The sequence below is a fragment of the Pseudophryne corroboree genome, chromosome 11, assembly GCF_028390025.1.
Source record: "Pseudophryne corroboree isolate aPseCor3 chromosome 11, aPseCor3.hap2, whole genome shotgun sequence".
Lineage (NCBI taxonomy): Eukaryota > Metazoa > Chordata > Amphibia > Anura > Myobatrachidae > Pseudophryne > Pseudophryne corroboree.
In genome coordinates, this window is record NC_086454.1 from 173,688,630 (window position 1) to 173,705,297 (window position 16,668).

Genomic DNA, 16,668 nt, shown 5'->3' on the forward strand with positions numbered 1-16,668 from the left:
TCCACAGGTAATAACATCAGGGTGTAGAGTTGGATCTTGATCCGAGGCACCAACAGGCTAAAGCTTTGACTATTCCCAGGATGCACTGCACTGCCTTCTCTATAGCCCTGCCTCCAGGCACTGGAGCTCAGTTTGTAAGTTGGTGTTTGTAGTGCAGGTCACTAATGGGATGCTGCGCTAGGCAGCCCTAATAAGAGCTTTTTAAGAAGAAAGAAAACTTCAAGGGCCGCAGCACAGGCACTAGATGCTGTGTATGTCATGCTGACATTCTGTGCTGCGGCTCCATCACCTCCCCCAGCGGCGCTGCATACTCCCGCGCCCTGGTTGCCAGGTACTTGCAGTGGAGGCGCTCCGGTCATCAGGCACACATCACCGCTGCTGCTCTCCTGGATCGCATGGCCGCACATCAGGTAAGAGGCTCCCCCAGGTGGGATCCGCCGAAATCGCGATCCGGTCGCGGTCCCAGGAGACGGACCGCGCCGCTGGCGTGGACACTGTGGCCGTGAAGGGACTCCACTATATCCACCAGGGCAGGGAGCACAGGTCGGATTTACTAAAATCCGTTTATTATAGGCTCCACAGTACCCGGTAGTGAAGTCCAGCAGAGGGGATAAGGCGCTGGCCTGTAGCCCCTCCCCCAGGCGCCATCTGCAGCAGGTGTTCCCGCCCTGGAGCTGCATCTCTCTCTCTCTCTCTCTCTCTCCCTCTCCCTCACTCCCTGTTTGGGCGCCATTTCACAGAGCTGCGCTGATCCTGGGACTGCTGGGCACTGTCTTCTTTATAAAACCGCCTGTCTCATCAGCGCTGTGCATTTACAGGACACTTAAGTATTCTACATGTTGTTTAGACAGCGTTAGTTAAGAACAAGTGTACTGCTATATGAATATTTAGTACAAGTATTCTGTGATATACATCCAGTGTTTACTGTGCATTGTTATATCTGTATACATACATTTCTATATGTAGTATTACTAGTCCAGTGCAGTTTTATTTTTTATATGTAATAATTTCTGCATTGTATCTGTGACTGTGTGTGCCTATAGCTGCTGTGTGGATTCTATTCTGTGTATCACACAGATTGCTATCACCATATTCTGTGCCCTGGGGGTCTAAGTGCGTCAGGGTCTCATATACCATATAGTGTTCCACAGGATATACTGTTTTGTACTTTTCACTGTGTGTTTCAGTCACCTCATACCATTTAAATCCTCTGTTTGTGCTCTGCAATTGCGGTCATGCAGTGCTGGCGCCACGGATTTACCTGAGGAAATGATTTCTGCTGAGGGTTCACGTACTGGGTGTTCTGCACCCCCTAATCAGCCCGCAGCACCTGTGGCAGATCCACCTTGGGCTGCATTTTCAAATATGCGGACTACGCTTGTAACAAGACTTGCGCCCCCTGTGGGACCTCCTGTGCCATTACAGCCACATATTGTCCCTGTAGTTAATCCACCATGGGCGGATACTCTGTCAACCCAGTTACAGCAATTAAATCAGTCCTTGGTTAAACAAGAACCTAACCCTCGCCCTACTGGGACCAAAGGGTCATCTGAGCAGGCCATTTCTTCCTCACAATCCACTAATATTTCAGATGTTTATTCCGATTCGCATGGGGGACTATACTGATCCATCAGATGCTGATACTGCTGCTTCTGATGAAGATTCTACAACACAGGTTGATGTTCCTGACCTAGTGGAGGCTATCAAGCTGATTCTTCAGATTGATGATGAGATTGATCCACCTGATGAGTTCAAACCTCAGACGTTTACTAAATTAGTCTTAGCACATTCTGACAATTTAATTGACATACGTCAGGAATCCTGGTCTTCTCCAGGAAATACATTTTTCCTGTCTAAAAAGATGCTAGCTTGTTATCCTATCTCTGCAGAGTTGAGTAACAATTGGGAAACACCGCCACCAGTGGACTCGCATGTAGCCTATCTTGTGGTGTGATCTACTCTGCTGTCACCACCGTCACCTCTTTGAAGGAACCGACGGATAAGCGTGTGGAGGGTTACTTGAAGTCTATTTACACTCTTACAGGTGCTGTGCACTATGGCAGCCTCTTGGGCTGCAAAAGGCATTGAAGCATGGGTTCAAGCAATTGAGGAAGAGCTACCTCTGAATTTTTCTGACACTGCCGGACAATATCTGTCCTATATTACCACAGCCAGAAGGCGGCCTCTGATGCAGGCGTTGCGGCTAAGGCATCTACTACGTCTATCCTGGCTCGCCGTATTATGTGGTTACGGTCCTGGTCGGTGGACCTGGACTCTAAGAAGACCTTGGAGGTACTCCCTTTTAAGGGAGATATACTATTTGGAGATGATCTATACAAGTTTGTTACCGACTTGGCGTCTGCCAAGACTGGGTTTCTCCCAAGTACTAATCCTTCGGTTCGAAGGCTAAGAGTACTACTTTTTGTTCCTTTCGACCTCCAGGTAAAGCAAAGGGTTAGGCGTACCCGAGACAGACTCGCACTTCCAAGTCCTCTAAGCCCAAACCTAAACGTTCTTGGGCCGCCCGTCAGCCTGCTTCCAAACCGGATAAGGCTGCTGCATGTCGGGGCGGGCCTCCCCCTGGGGGATCCCAGGGTGGGAGGCCGGCTTCTGCAGTTCGCCCAGGTATGGTTAAAGACTACTTTGGATGCCTGGGTGCAGGAAGTGGTCTCTCACGCGGTAAGCGATCTCTTTCAAGAGACGTCCCCCTCGCCAGTTTTGCTCAACGGTTATCCCTTTGGCTCTGTTAAAAGCACAAACTCTACATTTGGTTGTCCAATCCCTCCTGGATACAGGAGTGATAGTGCCGGTGCCTCTGTCTCAGAGAGGCAGGGGATACTATTCGACGCTGTTTCTAGTTCCGAAGCTGAATGGATCCTCTCGGCCTATACTCAACCTCAAATCTTTGAACAAATTTGTATGGGTGTCCAAATTCCATATGGAAACTCTGCGCTCTATTGTACTGGCTATGGAACCCAAGGACTATATGGTATCCCTGGATATACAGGATTCTTACCTACACATACCTATTGCCATGTCGCATCAGCAATATCTACGGTTTACTATTGGCAACCTTCATTATCAGTTCCAAGCCTTGCCTTTCGGACTGACCACGGCTCCTCGGATCTTCACCAAGGTCATGACGGCCCTTCTCCGCCGTCAGGGTATCAGGATCCTGCCGTATCTGGACGACTTGCTGATCCTGGCAAACTCCCACAATGTCCTCCTCAGTCATCTGCAACTGATTGTAAACTTTCTACAAGCCAACGGGTGGCTCATCAACTGGAAGAAATCCTCACTGGTCCCTGCTCAGAGCATGGTGCACCTTGGGGCATTACTGGACACACACAACCAACATTTGTTCTTGTGTCCAGAGAAGGTCCTGAAACTTCAGTACAGAATCAGATGCTTCCTCTCTCGCCAAAGAGTGTCAATACACTCGGCAATGCAAGTACTAGGCCTCATGGTGTTGGCTTTCGACATGGTAGAGTACGCTCATTTTCATTCCCGCCCTCTGCAGAGGTTAATCCTTTCCAAGTGGGACGCCCTGCCTCACCGGATCAGGTCTCAAATGATCTCCTTGACTCCGGAGGTTTGTCTGTCACTGAGTTGGTGGCTACAGGACCAACAACTGAGCAGGTGTCGTCCCTTCTGGATCTCCAACTGGGTCATCCTAACGACGGATGCCAGTCTGCGGGGTTGGGGCGCGGTGTTGGAGCAACACTCTCTCCAGGGTCGGTGGACCAGGGAGGAATCTCTCCTCCCAATAAACATCCCGGAATTGCGGGCAGTGTTCAATTCGTTGACACTGGTCCTGCCTTCCGTACAGAACAGGCCTGTTCAAGTACAATCGGACAACGCCACCACGGTGGCATACATAAATCTTCGAGGCGGCACTCGAAGCCGCATGGCAATTATGGAAGTGTAAAAAATTGTTTGATGGGCGGACCGCCATCTGCCAGCAATATTGGCAGTGTTCATTCCGGGGGTCCTCAACTGGGAAGCGGACTTCCTCAATTGTCAGGACGTACACGCCGGGGAGTGGAGTCTTCATCCGGAGGTCTTCCAACGCATTGTGGACAAGTGGGGTCTACCAGATGTAGACCTGATGGCACCTCGACACAATCACAAGGTTCCGGTCTCCGGAGCAAGGACAAGGGATCCTCAAGCAGCATTCGTGGACGCACTAGCAATTCCATGGAACATTCGGCTGCCATACGTGTTCCCTCCAATGTCACTCCTGCTGAGGGTACTACGGAAATTCAAGCAAGAAGGAATTCTGCTTCTGGTCGCTCCAGCGTGGCCCAGACGGCATTGGTTCTCAGACCTGCAGGGTCTCTCGATTGAGCGTCCTCTTCTACTTCCTCAACGCCCAGACCACCTCGTTCAGGGCCTTTTGTTTACCAGGACCTGGCAGGACTGGCTTTGACGGCGTGGCTCTTGAAGCTTCACTCCTGAGGGCCAAAGGTTTTTCTGAGCTGGTTATTCTGCACGGATTTATTATAGGGCCTGGAATTCTTACTTCACCTGGTGTTCTGCTAAGAAAGTTTAGTTCTTCCAGACTTCTGGCTTTTTTGCAACAAGGCCTGGATTTAGGACTTCGCCTGGCCTCCCTCAAGGTTCACATTTCTGCCTTGTCGGTGTGGTTTCAGCCAAAAATTGTATCTATTCCTGACGTTCATACATTCACTCAGGGCATACTAAGGATTCAGCCTCCCTATGTCCCTCCTGTGGCTCCATGGGATCTGTCTGTCTGTTCTTAGTGCCCTTCAAGAGTCTCCGTTTGAACCTCTTGTGTCTGTGGACCTTAAATGCCTTACGCTTAAGGTCATTTCTCTAACGTCCTAGTGGATGCTGGGACTCCGTCAGGACCATGGGGAATAGCGGACTCCGCAGGAGACAGGGCACATCTAAAAAAGCTTTTAGGTCACATGGTGCGTACTGGCTCCTCCCCCTATGACCCTCCTCCAAGCCTCAGTTAGGTTTTTGTGCCCGTCCGAGAGGGTGCAATCTAGGTGGCTCTCCTAAAGAGCTGTTTAGAAAAGTTTTTTTTTAGGTTTCAATCTCAGTGATTCCTGCTGGCAACAGGATCACTGCATCGAGGGACTTAGGGGAGAGATTTCCAACTCACCTGCGTGCAGGATGGATTGGAGTCTTAGGCTACTGGACACTTAGCTCCAGAGGGAGTCGGAACACAGGTCAGCCTGGGGTTCGTCCCGGAGCCGCGCCGCCGATCCCCCTTACAGACGCTGAAGAGACGGCAGAACGGAGGTCCGGAAAGCAGGCGGCAGAAGACTCCTCAGTCTTCTTGAAGGTAGCGCACAGCACGGCAGCTGTGCGCCATTGTTGTCACACGGCTCACTGACTCAGTCACGGAGGGTGCAGGGCGCTGCTGGGGGCGCCCTGGGCAGTAATATAATTACCTTTAGTGGCAAAATAAATACATCACATATAGCCATTAAGGCTATATGTATGTATTTTAACCCAGGCCAGTTTCTTAAAAACCGGGGAAAAGCCCGCCGAAAAAGGGGCGGAGCTTATTCTCCTCAGCACTCAGCGCCATTTTCCTGCTCAGCTCCGCTGGTGAGGAAGGCTCCCAGGTCTCTCCCCTGCACTGCACTACAGAAACAGGGTAACAAAGAGAAGGGGGGCATAAATTGGCGATATTTATATATTAAGAGCGCATATATAGTAAACAACACCTTCTAGGGTTGTTTATATACATTTATAGCGCTTTTGGTGTGTGCTGGCAAACTCTCCCTCTGTCTCCCCAAAGGGCTAGGGGGTCCTGTTTTCGATTAGAGCATTCCCTGTGTGGCTGCTGTTTGTCGGTACGTGTGTGTCGACATGTATGAGGACGATGTTGGTGTGGAGGCAGAGCAATTGCCGATGATGGTAATGTCACCCCCTAGGGAGTCGACACCGGAATGGATGGCTTTAGTTATGGAATTACGTGATAATGTCAGCACATTACAAAAGTCAGTTGACGAAATAAGACGCCCGGCAAACCAGTTAGTACCGGTTCAGGCGTCTCAGACACCGTCAGGGGCTGTAAAACGTCCTTTACCTCAGTCAGTCGACACGGGTACCGACACAGATGAATCTAGTGTCGACGGTGAAGAAACAAACGTATTTTCCAATAGGGCCACACGTTATATGATCACGGCAATGAAGGAGGCTTTGCAGATCTCTGATACTGCTGGTACCTCAAAAAGGGGTATTATGTGGGGGGTGAAAAAACTACCTGTATTTTTTCCAGAATCAGAGGAATTGAATGACGTGTGTGATGAAGCGTGGGTTAACCCCGATAGAAAACTGCTAATTTCCAAGAAGTTATTGGCATTATACCCTTTCCCACCAGAGGTTAGGGCGCGCTGGGAAACACCCCCTAGGGTGGATAAGGCGCTCACACGTTTATCAAAGCAAGTGGCGTTGCCGTCTCCTGATACGGCCGCCCTCAAGGATCCAGCAGATAGGAGGCTGGAAACTACACTGAAGAGTATATACACACATACTGGTGTTATACTGCGACCGGCAATAGCCTCAGCCTGGATGTGCAGTGCTGGGGTAGTGTGGTTGGATTCTCTGACTGAAAATATTGATACCCTGGATAGGGACAGTATTTTATTGACTCTAGAGCAATTAAAGGATGCTTTCCTTTATATGCGAGATGCTCAGAGGGATGTTTGTACTCTAGCATCAAGAGTAAGCGCGATGTCCATATCTGCCAGAAGAAGTTTATGGACGCGACAGTGGTCAGGTGATGCGGATTCCAAGAGGCATATGGAAGTATTGCCATATAAAGGAGAGGAATTGTTTGGGGTCGGTCTTTCGGACCTGGTGGCCACGGCAACTGCCGGCAAATCCACTTTTTTACCTCAGACCCCCTCCCAACAGAAAAAGACACCGTCTTTTCAGCCGCAGTCCTTTCGCTCCTATAAAAAGCGACCAAAAGGACAGTCTTATCTGCCGCGAGGCAGAGGAAAGGGTAAGAAAGGGCAGCAAGCAGCCCCTGCCCAGGAACAGAAGCCCGCCCCGGCTTCTACAAAGCCATCAGCATGACGCTGGGGCTTTACAAGCGGACTCAGGAACGGTGGGGGGTCGACTCAAGATTTTCAGCAATCAATGGGTTCACTCACAAGTGGACCCGTGGGTCCTGCAGATAGTATCTCAGGGTTACATGCTGGAGTTCGAAAGGTCTCCCCCTCGCCGGTTCCTAAAGTCTGCTTTACCAACGTCTCCCTCAGAAAGGACGTCGGTTTTGGAAGCCATTCACAAGCTGTATTCTCAGCAGGTGATAGTCAAGGTACCCCTCCTACAACAGGGAAAGGGGTATTATTCCACACTATTTGTGGTACCGAAACCGGACGGTTCGGTAAGGCCTATTCTAAATCTGAAATCCTTGAACCTGTACATAAAGAAATTCAAGTTCAAGATGGAGTCACTCAGAGCAGTGATAGCGAATCTGGAAGAAGGAGACTTCATGGTGTCCTTGGACATAAAAGATGCTTATCTACATGTCCCGATTTACCCCTCACACCAAGGGTATCTCAGGTTCGTGATACAAGACTGTCATTATCAGTTTCAAACGCTGCCGTTTGGGTTGTCCACGGCCCCTCGGGTCTTTACCAAGGTAATGACCGAAATGATGGTTCTTCTACGAAGAAAAGGCGTATTAATTATCCCTTACTTGGACGATCTCCTGATAAGGGCAAAGTCCAGAGAACAGCTGGAAGTCGGTGTAGCGCTAACACAAGTAGTGCTTCAGCAACACGGGTGGATTCTAAATCTTCCAAAATCTCAATTGACCCCGACAACACATCTGCTGTTCCTGGGCATGATTCTGGACACGGTTCAGAAAAAGGTATTTCTCCCGGAAGAGAAAGCAAGGGAGTTATCCGAACTTGTCAAGAACCTCCTAAAACCAGGAACTGTGTCAGTACATCAATGCACAAGAGTCCTGGGAAAGATGGTGGCTTCGTACGAAGCGATTCCATTCGGCAGATTCCATGCACGAACATTTCAGTGGGATCTGCTGGACAAATGGTCCGGATCGCATCTGCACATGCATCAGCGGATAACACTGTCACCGAGAACAAGGTTGTCTCTCCTGTGGTGGTTGCAGACTGCCCATCTGTTAGTGGGCCGCAGATTCGGCATACAGGACTGGGTCCTGGTGACTACGGATGCCAGCCTACGAGGTTGGGGAGCAGTCACAAAGGGAAGAAACTTCCAGGGCGTGTGGTCAAACCTGGAGACGTCTCTTCACATAAATATACTGGAGCTAAGAGCGATCTACAATGCTCTAAGCCTGGCAAAATCGCTGCTTCAGGGTCAGCCGGTGTTGATCCAGTCCGACAACATCACGGCAGTCGCCCACGTGGGCCGACAAGGCGGCACGAGAAGCAGGAGTGCAATGGCAGAAGCTGCAAGGATTCTGCGCTGGGCGGAGAATCATGTCGTAGCACTGTCAGCAGTGTTCATCCCGGGAGTGGACAACTGGGAAGCAGATTTCCTCAGCAGACACGACCTTCACCCGGGAGAGTGGGGACTTCATCCAGAAGTTTTCCACATGATTGTGAACCGTTGGGAAAAACCAAAGGTGGACATGATGGCGTCTCGCCTCAACAAAAAATTGGACAGGTATTGCGCCAGGTCAAGAGACCCTCAGGCAATAGCTGTGGACGCTCTGGTAACACCGTGGGTGTACCAGTCAGTGTATGTGTTCCCTCCTCTGCCTCTCATACCAAAGGTACTGAGAATTATACGGAAAAGAGGAGTAAGAACAATACTGGTAGCTCCGGACTGGCCAAGAAGAACTTGGTATCCGGAACTTCAAGAGATGCTCACGGAGGATCCGTGGCCTCTACCTCTAAGAAGGGATCTGCTTCAGCAGGGACCTTGTATGTTCCAAGTCTTACCGCGGCTGCGTTTGACGGCATGGCGGTTGAACGCCGGATTCTAAAAGAGAAGGGCATTCCTGAGGAAGTTATTCCTACTTTAATTAAAGCCAGGAAAGAAGTGACCGCACAACATTATCACCGCATTTGGAGAAAATATGTTGCGTGGTGTGAGGCCAAGAAGGCTCCAACGGAAGAATTTCAATTGGGTCGATTCTTACATTTCCTGCAAGCAGGATTGTCTATGGGCCTCAAATTGGGGTCCATTAAAGTTCAAATTTCGGCCTTATCAATTTTCTTCCAGAAGGAATTGGCGTCAGTGCCTGAAGTACAAACTTTTGTCAAAGGTGTACTACATATACAACCCCCAATAGTGCCTCCAGTGGCACCGTGGGATTTGAACGTGGTTCTAAATTTTCTCAAATCTCATTGGTTTGAGCCTTTAAAATCGGTAGATTTAAAATACCTTACATGGAAGGTAACCATGCTGTTGGCCCTGGCTTCAGCCAGGAGAGTTTCGGAGTTGGCAGCTTTGTCATACAAAAGCCCATATCTGATATTCCATTCGGACAGGGCAGAATTGAGGACACGTCCTCAATTTCTCCCTAAGGTGGTTTCGGCATTTCACTTGAACCAGCCTATTGTGGTGCCTGCGGCTACTAGCGACTTGGAGGACTCCAAGTTACTGGACGTTGTCAGAGCATTAAAAATATATATTTCAAGGACAGCTGGAGTCAGAAAATCTGACTCGTTGTTTACATTGTATGCACCCAACAAGTTGGGTGCTCCTGCGTCTAAACAGACGATTGCACGTTGGATATGTAGTACAATCCAACTTGCACATTCTGTGGCAGGCCTGCCACAGCCTAAATCTGTAAAGGCCCATTCCACAAGGAAAGTGGGCTCATCCTGGGCGGCTGCCCGAGGAGTCTCGGCATTACAACTTTGCCGAGCAGCTACGTGGTCAGGGGAGAACACGTTTGTAAAATTTTACAAATTTGATACTCTGGCTAAAGAGGACCTGGAGTTCTCTCATTCGGTGCTGCAGAGTCATCCGCACTCTCCCGCCCGTTTGGGAGCTTTGGTATAATCCCCATGGTCCTGACGGAGTCCCAGCATCCACTAGGACGTTAGAGAAAATAAGAATTTACTTACCGATAATTCTATTTCTCATAGTCCGTAGTGGATGCTGGGCGCCCATCCCAAGTGCGGATTGTCTGCAATGCTTGTACATAGTTATTGTTACAAAAATCGGGTTATTACTGTTGTTGTGAGCCATCTGTTCAGAGGCTACTTCGTTTGTGTTATCATACTGTTAACTGGGTTCAGATCACAAGTTGTACGGTGTGATTGGTGTGGCTGGTATGAGTCTTACCCGGGATTCAAGATCCTTCCTTATTGTGTACGCTCGTCCGGGCACAGTACCTAACTGAGGCTTGGAGGAGGGTCATAGGGGGAGGAGCCAGTACGCACCATGTGACCTAAAAGCTTTTTTAGATGTGCCCTGTCTCCTGCGGAGCCCGCTATTCCCCATGGTCCTGACGGAGTCCCAGCATCCACTACGGACTATGAGAAATAGAATTATCGGTAAGTAAATTCTTATTTTTTCTGTCTGCTATTGCCTCTGCTAGGAGGGTGTCAGACTTAGGCGCTTTGTCCTGTCGTCCACCCTTTCTGATTTTTCACCGTGACCGGGCAGTTCTCAGAACTTGCCCTGGTTATCTACCTAAGGTGGTGTCCTCTTTCCACCTTAACCAAAAGATTGTGCTTCCGGCCTTTATCTCTCCTGGTTTGTCCTCCAAAGAGCGGTCTTTGGATGTGGTATGGGCTCTCCGTATATATATAGAAAGGACTGCCTCTATCAGGAGATCGGATTCTCTTTTTGTTGGTTATCACAACCGTGGCTGGCCTGCGAATAAGCAGACCTTGGCCAGATGGATTAGAATTGTGATTGCACAAGCTTATGCGCAGGCTGGACTCCCAGCTCCTGCTGCTATCAAGGCCCATTCTACTCGGTCTGTTGGACCTTCAGCGGACGCGCCATGGCGGGCCGCCCAAGAACAATTGTGCAAGGTGGCTACGTGGTCCTCAGTGAACACGTTCATCAGGTTCTATGCCTTTGATACTTCCGCCTCCCAGGATGCTTCCTTTGAACGCCGGGTTCTTGTGCCCGTTAGTGCGTCCCCTCCCATGAGGAACTGCTTTAGGACATCCCCGATGTTATCCCTGTGGAATACCAGTGTACCCCGCTGCAGAAAAGGAGATTTATGGCAAGACTTACCATTGTTAAATCTCTTTCTGCGAGGTACACTGGTTTCCACAGGGCGCCCACCCTGACGCACTTAGCTTCTTTAGGTTTGTATGGCATTAGCCGCTAGTCCCTTCTCCTGTCGTGAGTATGTGGGTCTATGTGACTAACATCTACCGTCTCTCTTACCTGCTAATGCATTGGACTGGTTAACAAAACTGAGCTCCAGTGCCTGGAGGCGGGGCTATAGAGGAGGCAGTGCAGTGCATCCTGGGAACAGTTAAAGCTTTAGCCTGTTGGTGCCTCGGATCAAGATCCAACTCTACAACCCGATGTTATTCCCTGTGGAAACCAGTGTACCTCGCAGAAAGATTAAACAATGGTAAAGCCGCATACACACGGAGAGATTTTAACTATGAGAGATTTTGACTGAGCGTTTTCCCTTGAACTGGCAGTTGGAGATTTTGACTAACTTTTTCAGCGATTTTGACTAACTTTACCAGCGATTTTGGCTATGGGCGATTTTGGCTAACTCATTTAAGCAAGGGGATGCTTTTTCTTTTCCAGCGATCTAGCCAAAATTGTCTTGCCTGCACAGTCTATTTTTAGCAGCGATAGCGACCTGGCGGGGACGCGCATCGCTGGCTGTGTACACACACAGCGATATGCACTAACTTTCTGAGCGATTTTGACTATGTAGTCAAAATCGCTCAGCAATATCGCTCCGTGTGTATGGACCTTAAGTCTTACCATAAATCTCCTTTTTTTCAATCATATGTTTGCCCTTCCCCTCCAAAAAAAACCTAGCTGATTTATATTTTGAAGTTAATATTTTCTAATTCTGTAAAAAGTATCTAGGATGCAAGCAGACTAAATAACAAACATCATGGCTATAAAGTAGATAGAATAATGAATAGCAGTGAACACTTTGGTTAAAGTAATTCCTTATTAAACTGCAGTGTTTAAGGGCCCCCAAAACACTCCCCTGCTGTTAGATGGCTGCTGTTTCTTTAATTGTGTAGTGCTTTATAAACAATGGAGAGAAGGCGCCCTCTAGTGTAATAATAGTACATATCCATTTTAAACGGGTTCCAACAAAGTGCACACATAGCAGGGATTCAATTCAAGTGGAATTATGGATTGGAACCTGATTAAAGCATTAGCTGAATTTATAAACTCCAGTGAATTTAATCTCTGGTGTGGTCTAGTTACCAGAATATACCTTCAGAGGGAATCATGCCGATCATGTGGCTGGGTGACATACACCCCTTTCACATCGCACAAATAACCAGGCATATTACCAGGTCGACACGGGTTAGTGTGCGGTGTGAAAGGGCCATGTCCGAATTCCCGAGTCGCCTGCCCCGGTAATTCAACCCAGGTAATAAGAAGGGTTATTCCTGGGTTGAATACTGGGTCAGGCGCAGTGTGAATGGGTTGCTGGGTCGGGGTACCCATTCACAGTATAGGGAGAGGCGGCACGGAGATGAGCTCATCTCTCAGTGCAACCCCCGCTCCCCACCGATATGGCAACCGACTCAGCAATTTGCCGGGTTCGGAAGCCAGAAGGTAGTCTCCAATGCCGGATCCCACGTGGGAAGGACCCATTTCCAATTCCCAGGTGGGATCCGGCATTGGAGATGTGAAAGGGTATTAATCTGCATTTCACCTGATTTTAATCAGCCAGCGGACCTATGTAATTCATGTGTCCTCTTTTAAAGGGATATTCAGGTATGTTAGCACTTTGTTAGGACACTTGTTACACTGGATGTGTATTGTTCATTACTTCACTAGAGGAAGGTGCCTTCTCTCCATTGTTTTCTATTATTCATTTTGAAGATCTCTGAAGCAGTCTCGTAGTATGAAGGTGAAATTGGCATATTTTCTAAAGTGGAAAAACATCCAGTTGTGAAGTGGTTAATAAACTAAATGTTCTAATGTTTGTTAATGTTGTGTGTCCTGGTCTGTGAGACTAAAGCTGGTTACACACCTCAGTGATCCCGTGATACTTCTATACATCACATCCTCATGCACACTGCACGATCTACCATGCAATAACGCAATATATTGTTATATGCTTAATATAGCTGCATTGCGTCATCTGTCGCATCGTCCCGTCTGATGTGCAGCACACCAGATGGGAAGATGTGACGAATTTGGGGGTACATGCTATACGAAGATTGGCCAGTATGTTGTATAGTGTGTGTATACCCAGCTTAACAATAGCTGTGTGCTGTTGTCAGTATGGGAGGGGCTGGCTGTAAAGTTATTTCATAGCACATCTTTGTCTAGACTGCATTCATTAGCACAATGCAATTTTTCAGTGTTTTTTCCCCCCTGCTTATCAAATTTAAATGTAAATCATTTTTCTCATACGTCCTAGAGGATGCTGGGGACTCAAAAAGTACCATGGGGTATAGACGGGATCCGCAGGAGACATGGGCACTTTTAGACTTTGAATGGGTGTGAACTGGCTCCTCCCTCTATGCCCCTCCTCCAGACACCAGTTAGATTCTGTGCCCAGAGAGACTGGACACACACCAGTGGAGTGTCCTGAGTTTCTCTGAAAAAGACTTTATTTAGGTTTATTATTTTCAGGGAGCACTGCTGGCAACAGGCTCCCTTCTTCGTGGGACTGAGGGGAGAGAAGCAGACCTACTTCTGTGAGTTAAAGGCTCTGCTTCTTAGGTTACTGGACACCATTAGCTCCAGAGGGTCTCATCACTTGGTATAGCCTAACTGCTCGTTCCCGGAGCCGCGCCGTCGTCCCCCTCACAGAGCCAGAAGAAACCGGGTGAGTAACCGAAGTACAGAAGACTTTACTACAGACGGCAGAAGACTTCAGTGTCTCTGAGGTACCGCGCAGCGCGCCATTGCTCCCACACACAAGCGGCACTACAAAAGTGCAGAGCGCAGGGGGGGGGGGGGGGGGGGGCGCCCTGGGCAGCAATATACCTCATGTATAAGCCTGGCAAAGAGGTATACAGTGCATAGGCACTGTATACAGACCCCCGCCAGTATAAAAATTTGAAAAAGTAGCGGGACTGAAGAGCGCCGATAAGGGGGAGTGGCTTAGCCCTCACTGCTCTATCCAGCGCCATTTTCTCCTCACAGAGATGCTGGCCCTGCCAAAACACTGATGAACAGCTCACAGTGTAAAACGGGGGGGAGGGGGGGGGGGGGCACAGTTGTTTAGTGCAATATAGGTAAAAAAAATAAAGCACTATATATAATGAGCGTGTGGTAAATGAGCTTGTAAACGTTTTCTGTGTTTTCCCTGTCAGATACTGGGATCTACCCCTTATAGTCAGTGTAATGTCGGTGGGTGTTTAGTACCCGTGTGTCGACATGTCTGAGTGCTCTGCCACAAACGGCTATGGGAATCCCTCTGTCGGCACTGCCGACTCCTGATGGTACTTGATTCATGAAATTAAGTGTCAACATGTCAGTAGTTGTATGCTTTTCCAAAAGAAAAAACTATATGGGAGACACAGGCGTGTGTGGGTGACCCTGTCAGCACCAACTAATCTGACTGGGTATAAATTAACATGATAATGTGATGCATTTCAAAAAGCTATACCTGTGTGTATATATATATATATATATATATATATATATATAATGTATGGTACGGTTGCATTGATCTGTGGCTCGAGCACAGACGTAATATTTGTGGGGGCGTAATAGTAATAATATATATATTTCCCTCAGACCCCTTGGGGTCGCAAAAATTTTATTTTGCCCAGTTACTACTCCCTGTTGTCGACACGAATACTATGTCTTATGTCGACCATAATGTTTCCTGATTAGATCCACAACATCGGCATTCAGTACATGTTTCATAAACATTAAGAACGTATTAATATCACTAGGGACCCTGCTGTTCCTGACAAAAAAAAAAAAATATATATATATATATGAGATATGTATATATAGATATATGTGTGTATATGTGTATTTAAATGTGTATATTTATACAAAAAAAAAATTATAATGAATGCTGAAGTAAACTTTTCCTTCTCATGTGCTGGTCGCTCGGTTGAATAACTCTAGGTCAGCCGTGACAAGATGGTTTCAAATCATCACGAGAAGTCCGAGTGTTTATTCTTTTCCCGCCGTGGAAAGAATAAAGTGAGAGTCAACCCCTGTTCTGCACGGGGGCCCTGTCACAAAGGATCGTTTACAGGAAGCGAAGTGATATTTTAATTATATGCTTTGATTATACTTGCATTGCATGTGCAGGGGGGAGTGCTTGTATTCAGAAATGGTCGGTTACTTTGTTATCAGATATAATTACCCTGGGGAGAGATGTGATACTCCTTAAGTTGGGTCATATGTAGTACATTGCAGCATACTGCCGTGCGACTACAAGGGATGGGACTCTTGGGTGCGCGGGCCACTTCCATGGCGGTCTCGGCTAGGAGGACGTTGTGGATTCACCAAAGGGATACAAATGCTGACTCCGAAAAGAAGTGGAGTCTCTTCCCCATGAAGGTGAAGCCTGGTTTGGTGATGGCCTTGTTAATATGCTCTCGGCAGGTGCCACGGGTAAGTCTACCTTCTTGCCCTATGTTCCCTCACAACGGTTGGTGACGCATTGTTGTAGGATGCAGTCATTTCGACCGAGTAGATAAAGATTCTCCTTTCTTTGCAGGTAAAGGAAGGTAAAAAAGGTAAGAGGTCAGCTGCCTTTTCAGGTTCACAGGAGCAGAAATCATCCGTTGTTTTCTGCCACATCCACCGCATGACGCTGGGTCTATCTTGCGGGGGCCCACACCGTTGGGAACACGTCTAAAACTCTTCAGTCAGTCCTCGAAAGGACATGGACCAGTGAGTTAAGGATAGAATCCCTAGGGGGACATACGGGAGTTTCCAGGCGTTCCCCTCACCGATTTTTTCAAATCGACCTTACCGATCCTCCTCATGACAGGGAGGTAGTATGTGACGCAATACAAGAGTTGTGTCAGGATCAGGTCATTGTCCTGCTGTTCCGGTCACACAAAAAAAAAGAGAAGAAGCTCTTATTCAAGCTTTTTCGTGCTCCCGAGGCTGGACGGCTCGGTCAGACAAATCCCAATATTCCTGCTTAAACTCCATGAGGAAATCTCTCATTGCAGGGTTCTCCACTCTGAAAGAGGATGAAGGAGGTCTAATTACGGTTTCTTCCGCATTAGGCTTCCCTGAGGATTGTTGTTACCATTTCACCAGGGTGATTGGGTTATGATGTTTTTCTTTCGATAGTAAGGAGTCATAATTATTCTGTACTGGATCGCTCACCGAATTACGGAGAGATCAAGAAGCCAAATGGTACAAAACGTTGTTTTCTCCTTGACAGTTCTTCAACAACAGGACTTGCCAGAATCCCTGTTGGTCCCAACGACGTGGTGATCGGCTTGGGCAATATTATTAGATGCAGTACTGAGAGTTTATTTGCTTCCAAAAAAAAAAAGGGAAGCTCTGAGAATTCAGAGTCTGGCAGACCTGCAACGGTGTCAATCCGTCAATACATTCAGTTGCTGA

At 48.1% G+C, this 16,668-nt stretch overlaps 1 protein-coding gene across 2 annotated transcripts in view; it reads left to right on the forward strand.

Moving 5' to 3' along the window:
* The window catches only part of KAT5 (lysine acetyltransferase 5), a 111,792-nt gene that overhangs the window by 90,729 nt on the left and 4,395 nt on the right, over positions 1–16,668 (forward strand). The window lies entirely within an intron of this gene.